Genomic DNA, 12239 nt, shown 5'->3' with positions numbered 1-12239 from the left:
ACTACAAAACAAAGAATAATTAGATAACTTGGATCAATATCCGGATCCTATTGTATATGTAAATGATATAAAAAAGTAAGAGTTCCTTTCTTGATTTGTTCTACAGAAATAGAACCCCTCCTTTAGTCATAAAGGTAAGTAAGTTCCTACGACATCATAGATCGGTGACCTTTGAAAAAGGGTAAGAAGTCGTTTCTTTATTTATTTGATTTATCAATTATGTCAAAAATAAAATCAATAGAGAAAAGCCGGCTATCGGAATCGAACCGATGACCATCGCATTACAAATGCGATGCTCTAACCTCTGAGCTAAGCGGGCTCACATAACAGAAATGTTACATGCATAGTAATTTACTAAATTACTGGGATCTTAGCTATTCCTAATTAATATGAATATAGAATCTAATTTCATTTCAAATAAATATTCAATATTGGAATTGTTCTATTATAGAACATAATAATTAATATAACGATTAATAGAATATAGCGATAGAAAATTTTTGATCTATTTATCAAATGGATGTGTATCAATAATTAATGTGTTAATCTTAATTGCATTTAATGCAATTGAGATGATAATGAAGCGTTTCTATGTTTTCATTCTGAAAGGTGGAAGATAAGACGAACAAGGGAATCGACCGTTTAAGTATTAAATTTTTTACTAAAAAAATAATAGAAAGAGGGGCAAATATATATGTTCATATATCTATCTATATTGATATATATTGAATTGCAGATACAGAAATGATAGAATCATTTTGGATCGGAACAAATATGGGTCTCCGATAGAGAAGAGAGAGATGAAAGAAGGATAGACAAGAAATCCAATAGGAGGAAACACTTTTCAATAGAGGAATCGGTATTCTAATGACTTGAGTGGTTCCAGTATAATACAAATGAAAGAAAACGGGGGAAGGACATCATAATGCGATACTAATCTTAAAAGAGGGGGATATGGCGAAATCGGTAGACGCTACGGACTTAATTAGATTGAGCCTTGGTATGGAAACCTACTAAGTGATAACTTTCAAATTCAGAGAAACCCTGGAATTAAAAATGGGCAATCCTGAGCCAAATTCCTTTTTTCCGAAAAAAAAGGGTAGGTGCAGAGACTCAATGGAAGCTGTTCTAACAAATGGAGTTGACGACGTTGCTGTTAGTAAAGGAATGAATCCTTCCATCGAAACTCCAGAAACGATGAAAGATAAACGTATTACGTACTGAAATACTATATTGATTAATGACAACTCGAATCTCTATTTTTTTATATTTCTATAATTTTTTATATTTATATTTATATATATATATAAAATTATATATAAAAATGAACGAATTGTTATGAATCGATTCCAAGATCTACAAGTTGAAAAAAATAATCGAATATTCATTGATCAAATCATTTACTCCATCATAGTCTGATAGATCTTTTGAAGAATTGATTAATCAGATCGAATAGAATAAAGATAGAGTCCCATTCTACATGTCAATAACGACAAAAATGAAATTTATAGTAAGAGGAAAATCCGTCGACTTTTAAAATCGTGAGGGTTCAAGTCCCTCTATCCCCAAAACCCTAAAAAGGCCCGTTGGCCTCTTTAATTATTTATCCGTTCATTAGCAATTCAGACTTTGTTATGTTTCTCATTCATTCGACTCTTTCACAAGCGTATTTGAGCGGAAATTTGATTTCTTATCACAAGGCTTGTGGTATATATTCTATATGATAGACGTACAAACGAACATCCTTGCGCAAGTAATCTGTGAAATTTGAATGATTAACTGTCTACTGTACTGAAACTTCGAAAGGCTTATCCAAGCCCTGAAATTTCGTATATCTTCAAAAAGAAGACTTTGGAATACCTTTTTTCTTATTTACAATTGACATAGACCAAAGTCATCTATTAAAAATAAGGATAATGTGTCGGAAATGGCCGGGATAGCTCAGTTGGTAGAGCAGAGGACTGAAAATCCTCGTGTCACCAGTTCAAATCTGGTTCTTGGCACATCATGAATTTGTATGAGTATCTATTCTACGGATTCATTAATAATATAGATCATGAAAAATACTGATACATGATGATGTCTGGAAATCTACCCTTTAACTAAACTATATATATTTTTTACTCTATTTATAGATGTCGAAAATAGACAAGTAAAGATAAAGAGGATATTTATAGAAATATGTAAAGGATGTATATAGATATGTAAAAGAAAAGAATTTTCTTTTGTTTCCTCTTCTTTTTTTATTTGTTCATACTCTGTCTCCTGGCGTTCAATTCCTATTTTATACATATTTTGAAAGTTTCAATTAGTTCCTTATAAGACCCAAAAGTCTAGTCTAGGGGAGTTGAAAGGCGGGAATGGCCAAGATTCATCTCAGATACAGTACAAATAGAATCCGATTCTCTTTTCATATTATATTTCTTCATTTCACCCTATGTGACTTTTTAAAGCACATCTATAAGTCATATGCGTGATACATAGTTCATAATGCAGAACTCATTTAGTTCATCCTATTAGCTTGTGGCTCATCCAAAATAAGTATCTTACAAATTGGATAATCTCACCAAATCTCTAATTGTATTTTTTTTAATCAATAATAATAAGATGAATGAGACTTCAATTACTATGCTATATCTATAAGAGAACGTAAAAATGTATTTGAATATCTTGAGTTGTCGAAGTGAAGATTAGTTTCGTATTATTTAATGAGCATCTTGTATTTCATAAAAATTGGGGGCAATATAATCCTTACGTAAGGGCCATCCTACCCAACTTTCAGGCATTAAGATACGCTTTAGACGTGGATGATTATCATAAGAAATTCCCAACATATCATAAGATTCCCTTTCTGGAAAATCCGCACTTTTCCAAACCCAGAAAACAGACGGAATTTTAGGATTTATCCTTGCGGCAAATACTTTTATGCATACCTCTTCCGGTTGATCTATACCATACTCGATTCTCGTAAGATGATACACACTAGCTAACAGTCCGCCTGGTGCTACATCATAAGCACATTGGGAACGTAGATAATTGTAACCATATACATATAAAATGACTGCAATGGAATGCCATTCCTCGGGCTTTATTTGTAAAGTCTCTATTCCTTGGTAATCGAAACCCAAAGATCTATGAACCAGTCCATGTTTGACTAGCCAAGAAGACAAATTACCCTGCATCTTCTCCCCCCCCCCATTTTTTTATTTTTATTTGTATAAGTATTTCCCATTTACAATGAAAAATTGATGAAGATTCACTCGTTCTTTGCTTTGTTATTCTGTACAAAAAAAGTATACGGCCTAATTTACTAATTCGTAGGAAGAGACTGCACTTTTGTATTTGAAAAAAGTTTCAGGAGGGATGATCTCTGAAGTAGATGATGGTTGATAGAGTAATCCTTGATCGTAATTTCCAGTATTAGTACTTGGGCCAACATGAAATTTGTGATTGGTAGTAAAACACCGATTTTCCTCTTGAGACTTAATTCGATCTTCATAGATTTCTCGAGATATTTTCTTACGAAGTTTTGTTATAGCATCTATAACAGCCTCGGGTTTAGGCGGACAACCCGGCAAATACACATCGACAGGAATTAACTTATCGACTCCCCGAACAGTACTATAAGAATCGGTACTGAACATCCCTCCTGTAATTGTACATGCTCCCATAGCAATAACATATTTTGGTTCAGGCATTTGCTCATATAATCTTACTAAAGAAGGAGCCATTTTCATTGTTACCGTACCCGCTGTTAAAATTAAGTCTGCCTGTCTAGGACTAGATCTTGGTACCAGTCCATAACGATCAAAGTCGAATCGTGAACCTATTAATGAAGCGAATTCAATGAAAGCAACAACTGGTACCATAGAGAAGCGGCCATAAACTGGAGAGTCTTGACCAATTTGAAAGATCATTTGATGTAGTTGAAATAACTGAAGTTTGGGTTGTTCGATCAAGTTAAGGGAAACTCGATGGAATTCATAACTGTCTCAATGTTTTTTTTAATTGTCTGAATATTCAAAAACTAAGACCATTCCAATGCTCCTTTTCGCCATGCATAAACTAAACCGACAATTAGGATAAGCACGAAAATTAAAGCTTCTATAAAGACGGATACCCCTAATACATCAAAACTCATTGCCCACGGATAAAGAAAAACTGTTTTCAACATCAAAAACAACAAAAACTAGAGCAAACATATAATAACGGATTCTAAATTGTACCCAAGCATCGCCCATTGGTTCTATTCCCGATTCATAACTCGAAAGTTTCTCTGGCTCTTTGCTAAGAGGGGCTAAAACTCCAGAAATTAGAAATGCCAAAATAGGAATAAGACTTGATATTATTAGAAATACCCAGAAAATATCATATTCGTAAAGCAGAAACATAAACGTACTCCTATCAATGTGGAAAATATACCGGATTAGTCGATCGGTACATGTCTCGTTTGAAGATTCATCCACTATAATCCTATTTATATAATATCTATTATATCCATAATAAATATATATTAAATATTATATATTTATATAGAGAGGATACATATAGTCGGAATTTCCATTTAGGAACTTTTAGTGATTGAAGAAGGAAAGAGAAGACGACTACTTTAGTTTTGTGCTTTACTAGATAAGGTATACCAACAGAAAAGCCTATTTGAGAATGTTTACAATGAAAGTTACCAAAGATCTTCGTTTCTCAAACTCTAGCTTGTCCACAAATAAAAATACAGTAAGTCGTTCCTAGATCCATGTGATTTACTAGTGCATTCGATTTGCATTGGGTTATGGTGGAGTTTTTAACCGGTTTCATGTCATGATTTTGACTCCAAAAATTTACTAGAATTGGGTAGGTATCCCAAAGAAAAGAAGTATTACTAATTTCTTGATTTTGTATGGGAAAATAGGAAAATTTTCATATGTAATTCATCTACAAAGATAAGACATTATGATGAACCAAATCAAGTGGCCAATTACAAACAATACAAACAATAATGAGGAAAGGAAAACGATTCTATTTTTGAATTATTAATAATATAGGGCTATACGGACTCGAACCGTAGACCTTCTCGGTAAAACAGATCAAACTTATTATTATCAAAATGATTTGAACTGTTTCAAAGACCCAACATGCATTTTTTTGCATTGGGCTCTTTCATTAACTGTTATAAATAAGTTAGTCTACCATATTTTTTCTTGACAGAAAGAAAGGGAGATGGTTCCATGTGCTCTGATTCATTATTTTGATTCGAATCTCGGAGCACTACCAAAGTTTTTTCAAAGAAGGGGTTATCCTGACGTAGGTATGCTTCTGACCTAGATCAACTTAAGTTAAATGGAATCTCTATCGTCCTGCTTCTGCTTAAAGAATAAAATATGAAACTTCATACACCTTAAAGTTGTTCATAAGATAGGACGAAAGATCATTTTTTTTGAGGTCCTGATACTCATTATGCCTAGCATTGAATAGACTGGGTATTCACCTTATCAATATCTCAAATCAATGATGGATTTTTTTTAGTGCCTAAATGGGGCACTCGATTCGGACCGAACTTTTTGTCAGGCTACTGTTCTCTTGTTTTGTTCCCTAAAAGTAATAGAGTAAGACATCGATTTCTCAATAAGATCAACCTTTTTTGATTACATGATGTACTTCTCTGAAAAACATTGGCGCGCGTGTAAACGAGGTGCTCTACCAACTGAGCTATAGCCCTTGTGATACATATCTTATCATGTAGATAATTTCTTGTCAAGATGAATATTCTATAATCTATTTTGTTGATTTGTTTGATTGGTATTGCTTATCAATAATATTCGATTTATAATCTATCGATGTGATAGGGCTCATTTTTTTTTCTTTGTGATGATAAATGACCTACTTAACTCAGTGGTTAGAGTATCGCTTTCATACGGCGGGAGTCATTGGTTCAAATCCAATAGTAGGTAGAACTTATTAGATACCACAGAAGCAATGGTATCTAATAAGTTTTTCTACTCAACTTTGTTCTAGTGATTTTCTATCTTTTCCATCCGACTCTATATTTATTTCATTTTTTAATTGTAATTCTTTTTTCCATGAAAATTTCATTTCACTTTATTATTTAGACGCATTAACTAGGTACGCCATTGATAGCCTCTACTCGAGTCCTAGCTCGTCTGAGAGCTAAATTTGCCTCGATTGTTTGTCTCTTGCCCTGAGCTTTCCTCAAGTTGGCTTCCGCTATTTCGAGAGTTTGCTGAGCTTCTTGTGGATCAATGTCACTAGCCTTCTCCGCATCATTTACCTAAAATAGTGACCTCATTATTGCCTATTCTAGCAAAACCACCCATCAGAGCCATCGTTAACCATCCATCATTAGGAGTAAGGCGTATTTTCAAAATACCTATATCTACAGCTGTGGCAATAGGTGCGTGATCTGGTAATACACCAATTTGGCCACTATTCGTAACTAAAATGATTTCTTTCACTTCTGAATCCCAAATAATTCGATTCGGAGTCAGGACACTAAGATTTAAGGTCATTTCTTCAATTTGCTCTCCATTTCTAAGTTCGTAGCCTTCGCAGTAGCTTCATCGATGTTACCTACCAAATAAAAGGCTTGTTCGGGAAGACCATCTAATTCTCCGGAAAGGATTAATTTAAACCCTCTAATTGTTTCTGCTAGGCCAACGTATTTACCCGGGGAACCGGTAAATACTTCTGCTACGAAAAAAGGTTGTGATAAGAAACGCTCAATTTTTCGTGCTCGTGCTACGGTTAAGCGATCCTCTTCGGATAATTCGTCCAACCCAAGGATAGCTATAATGTCCTGCAGTTCTTTGTAACGTTGTAAGGTTTGTTTAACTCTTTGCGCAGTTTTCATAATGTTCTTCACCAACGATTCTCGGTTGTAGCATAGTTGAGGTTGAATCTAAAGGATCTACTGCTGGATAGATACCTTTGGCAGCTAATCCTCTTGATAGTACGGTAGTAGCATCCAAATGTGCAAATGTGGTGGCAGGAGCAGGATCGGTCAAATCGTCCGCAGGTACATAAACAGCTTGAATAGAAGTTATGGACCCTTCCTTGGTAGAAGTAATTCTTTCTTGTAAGGAACCCATTTCGGTACTAAGAGTGGGTTGATAACCCACAGCCGAAGGCATTCTACCCAGTAACGCGGATACTTCGGGATCCCGCTTGAACGAAACGAAAGATATTGTCGATAAATAGAAGCACGTCTTGTTCATTAACATCTCGGAAAATATTCCGCCATAGTTAGGGCAGTTAAACCAACTCTCATACGAGCTCCCGGCGGTTCATTCATCTGACCGTAGACTAGAGCCACTTTTGATTCTGCAATATTTTCTTCATTAATTACTCCGGATTCTTTCATTTCCATGTAAAGATCATTTCCTTCACGAGTACGTTCACCTACTCCCCCAAATACAGATACACCTCCATGAGCTTTGGCAATGTTGTTGATCAATTCCATAATGAGTACTGTTTTACCTACTCCAGCCCCTCCGAATAGTCCTATTTTTCCTCCACGTCGATAAGGGGCTAACAGATCCACTACTTTAATTCCTGTTTCAAAAATAGATAATTTTGTATCTAACTGTATAAAAGCAGGGGCGGATCTATGAATAGGAGATGTTGTGCGAGTATCTACAGGACCCAAATTATCAATAGGCTCTCCAAGCACGTTGAAAATTCGGCCGAGAGTCGCTCCGCCCGACTGGAACACTTAGAGGAGCTCTCGTGTCAACCACTTCCATTCCTCTCATTAGACCATCTGTAGCACTCATAGCTACAGCTCTAACTCGATTATTTCCTAATAATTGCTGTACTTCACAAGTCACATTAATTTCTTGACCGGCAATATCTTGACCTTTAACTATCAAAGCGTTGTAAATATTAGGCATTTTGCCCGGGGGAAAAGCTACATCTAGTACCGGACCAATGATTTGAGCGATACGTCCCAAGTTGTTTTTTTCAAGCGTGGAAACTTCAGGACCAGAAGTCGTAGGATTTATTCTCATAATAAAATGAAATATGTCGAAATTTTTTTGTTTCGAAAATTATTGAAATCCAAAATAAATGTTCGATGGAAAAGCAAGTTGATCGGTTAATTCAATAAAAAATGAAATGGGAGTTCGCACTAGATTTCGTTGGGTACCGTCCAATGGAATCAAATTCCATTGTTAACTTATGCCATTTGAATGAGTCAAATTGCAAGTTCAACCAACCCATTTTCAAAATATCAAGTGGATGGATAAGAATCTTTCGAAAGTCTTTCATTTGCCTATCATTATATACATTACTTATCTATGTAATTCGAACCCGAACTCTATTTATGAGTTTTTCATTTCATTGGTCCTTATTTATTATTTCAGCATATCGATTTAGGTCTAATCTATTAGTTTTTTCTACCTATACCCTTTCGTTTTTTTTTTTTTCATAGGAATTCGGCATATTTTTCACATCTAGGATTTACATATACAACATATATCACTGTCAAGAGTGAATTTTTTTTATTTCAATATTTTGAGGCAAAAGATTAGATTACAAACTTGAAAAAAGCATTGGGTTGCGCCATACATATGAAAGAGTATACAATAATGCTGTATTTGGTGAATAAAATACTATGGTTCTAATAACGAACCATTCTGATTAGTTGATAATATTAGTTGAGAATTTTGTGAAAGGATTCCTATAAAAGGTTTCATTAACTACTAATTCATGTCGAGTAGACCTTGTTGTTGCGAGAATTCTTAATTCATGAGTTGTAGGGAGGGACTTATGTCACCACAAACAGAGACTAAAGCAAGTGTTGGATTCAAAAGCTGGTGTTAAAGATTATAAATTGACTTATTATACTCCTGAATATGAAACCAAAGATACTGATATCTTGGCAGCATTCCGAGTAACTCCTCAACCGGGAGTTCCACCTGAGGAAGCAGGGGCAGCTGTAGCTGCTGAATCTTCTACTGGTACATGGACAACTGTGTGGACCGATGGGCTTACCAGTCTTGATCGTTACAAAGGACGATGCTATGGAATCGAGCCTGTTGCTGGAGAAGAAAATCAATATATTGCTTATGTAGCTTATCCCCTAGACCTTTTTGAAGAAGGTTCTGTTACTAACATGTTTACTTCCATTGTGGGTAATGTATTTGGGATTCAAGGCTCTACGTGCTCTACGTCTGGAGGATTTGCGAATCCCTACCGCTTATATTAAAACTTTCCAAGGCCCACCTCATGGTATCCAGGTTGAAAGAGATAAATTGAACAAGTATGGTCGCCCTCTATTGGGATGTACTATTAAACCAAAATTGGGATTATCCGCTAAGAATTATGGTAGAGCAGTTTATGAATGTCTACGTGGTGGACTTGATTTTACCAAAGATGATGAAAACGTGAATTCCCAACCATTTATGCGTTGGAGAGACCGTTTCCTATTTTGTGCGGAAGCTATTTTTAAATCACAGGCTGAAACAGGTGAAATCAAAGGACATTACTTGAATGCTACTGCAGGTACATGCGAAGAAATGATGAAAAGGGCTATATTTGCCCGAGAATTGGGAGTTCCTATCGTAATGCATGACTACTTAACAGGTGGATTCACTGCAAATACTAGCTTGGCTCATTATTGCCGAGATAATGGTCTACTTCTTCACATTCACCGTGCAATGCATGCTGTTATTGATAGACAGAAGAATCATGGTATGCACTTCCGTGTACTAGCTAAAGCGTTACGTATGTCTGGTGGAGACCATATTCACGCTGGTACCGTAGTTGGTAAACTTGAAGGGGAAAGAGAAATCACTTTAGGATTTGTTGATTTACTACGTGATGATTTTATTGAAAAAGACCGAAGCCGCGGTATTTATTTCACTCAAGATTGGGTTTCTTTACCAGGTGTTCTGCCAGTGGCTTCCGGTGGTATTCACGTTTGGCATATGCCTGCTCTAACCGAGATTTTTGGAGATGATTCTGTACTACAATTCGGCGGAGGGAACTTTGGGGCACCCTTGGGGTAATGCACCTGGTGCCGTAGCTAACCGAGTAGCTCTAGAAGCATGTGTACAAGCTCGTAATGAGGGACGTGATCTTGCTCGTGAGGGTAATGAAATTATCCGTGAGGCTAGTAAATGGAGTCCCTGAACTAGCTGCTGCTTGTGAAGTATGGAAGGAGATCAAAATTTGAATTTGAGGCAATGGATACAATTTGAGGCAATGGATACTTTGTAATCCAGTAAATTACTCTTCGTTCTTTTAATTGACTTTCAATTAAACTAAATTCGGCTCAATCTTTTACTAAAAGGATTGAGCTTTTACTAGATATACAAAATAGAAAATTGAAATAAAAATATAAGACGAAACAACTTAAAAATTTTTATTGTTGTGCTGGATCCGCAATTAAGCCTATGGATCCTTAGGATTGGTGTAGTCATTTAATATTTAATATATTATATCCCGTAGCGTCGTTTCAGATCCGGGATCGAGCCAAGTATCACAACTTCTTCTACCCCATCCTGTATATTGTCCTTTTTGTTCTGTCTTGGAATACAAATTTTTTAGTAGACGAGATTTTACGAAAAAAGTTCTTCATATTCATAGGGATAACAACGATTTTTTTTATGTGAATTTGACAATTTGACATAACCGGTGAGAAACCACTATTTATAAATTAATAATTGAATTGATTTAATTGAAAAAAAAAATAATTCTCTTTTGAGAGAACGCTAAGTATCACTTCACTATATATAACGGAACCTTTTTTTTTTAAGACCGACTCGTTAATACTTAATAATCCTAGTGATTGGATTTAGATCCTATTCTGATAGGAAATGAGATATTTAAATGATTTCTTTTTTATCGAATGACTATTCAGCTATTGTATTTTCATGTAAATAGGGGCAAGAAAGCTCTATGGAAAAAAGATGGTTAAATTCGATGTTGTCTAAAGGGAAGTTAGAATACAGGTGTAGGCTAAATAAATCAATCAATAGTCTTGGTCCTATTGAAAGTGAAGGATCAATTATAAATAATATGAATAAAAACATTCCTAGTCATAGTGATAGTTACAATTCTAGTTACAGTACTGTTGATGATTTAGTCGGCATTCGGAATTTCATATCTGATGACACTTTTTTAGTTAGGGATAGTAATAGCTGCAGTTATTCCATCTATTTGGATATTGAAAATCAAATTTTTGAGATTGACAATGATCCTTCTTTTGTAAGTGAACTAGAAAGTTCTTTTTATAGTTTTCGGAACTCTACTTATCAAAATAATGTATCTAAGAGTGATGATTCCCACTATGATCAGTACATGTATGATACTAAATATAGTTGGAATAATCACATTAATAGTTGCATTGACAGTTATCTTTGGACTCAAATCTGTATTGATAGTTACATTTTAAGTGGTAGTCACAATTACAGTGACAGTTACATTTATAGTTCTATTTGTGCTGAAGGTGGAAATAGTAGTCAAAGTGAGAGTTTCAGTATAAGAACTAGCACGCATAGAAAAAATTTAACTACAACAGAACGTTCTAATGATCTAGATCTAACTAAAAAATACAGGCATTTGTGGGTTCAATGCGAAAATTGTTATGGATTAAATTATAAGAAAATTTTTAAATCAAAAATGAATATTTGTCAACAATGTGGATACCATTTGAAAATGAGTAGTTCAGATAGAATCGAACTTTTGATTGATCCAGGTACTTGGGACCCTATGGATGAAGACATGGTCTCTTTGGATCCCATTCAATTTGATTCGGAGAATCAACTTTATACTTATAAAGATCGTCTTTCTTCTTATCAAAGAAAGACAGGATTAACTGAGGCTATTCAAACAGGCACAGGTAAATTAAATGATATTCCAGTAGCAATTGGGGTTATGGATTTTCAGTTTATAGGGGGTAGTATGGGATCCGTAGTAGGAGAGAAAATCACCCGTTTGATCGAGTATGCTACCAATCAATTTTTACCTCTTATTTTAGTGTGTGCTTCGGGAGGAGCACGCATGCAAGAAGGAAGTTTGAGCTTGATGCAAATGGCAAAAATATCTTCCGCTTTATATGATTATCAATCAAATAAAAAATTATTCTATGTAGCAATCCTTACATCTCCTACTACTGGTGGTGGTGACAGCTAGTTTTGGTATGTTGGGGGATATCATTATTGCCGAACCGAATGCCTACATCGCATTTGCGGGTAAAAGAGTAATTGAACAAACATTGAATAAGG

General features: G+C 35.1%; 2 non-coding genes across 2 annotated transcripts; one reads left to right on the top strand and one right to left on the bottom strand.

Moving 5' to 3' along the window:
• Nucleotides 1–246: 246 nt before the first annotated feature.
• On the bottom strand, nt 247–319 carry TRNAT-UGU (transfer RNA threonine (anticodon UGU)). The gene has a single exon. It is a non-coding gene; the product is annotated as a tRNA-Thr (tRNA).
• Nucleotides 320–1930: 1611 nt separating this feature from the next.
• Nucleotides 1931–2003, top strand: TRNAF-GAA (transfer RNA phenylalanine (anticodon GAA)). Its single transcript has one exon. It is a non-coding gene; the product is annotated as a tRNA-Phe (tRNA).
• Nucleotides 2004–12239: the final 10236 nt, after the last annotated feature.

The sequence above is a fragment of the Cucumis melo genome, unplaced genomic scaffold, assembly GCF_025177605.1.
Source record: "Cucumis melo cultivar AY unplaced genomic scaffold, USDA_Cmelo_AY_1.0 utg001325l, whole genome shotgun sequence".
Lineage (NCBI taxonomy): Eukaryota > Viridiplantae > Streptophyta > Magnoliopsida > Cucurbitales > Cucurbitaceae > Cucumis > Cucumis melo.
The sequence above is the reverse complement of the archived record's forward strand: the minus strand, read 5'-3'. Positions and strand labels throughout refer to the sequence as shown.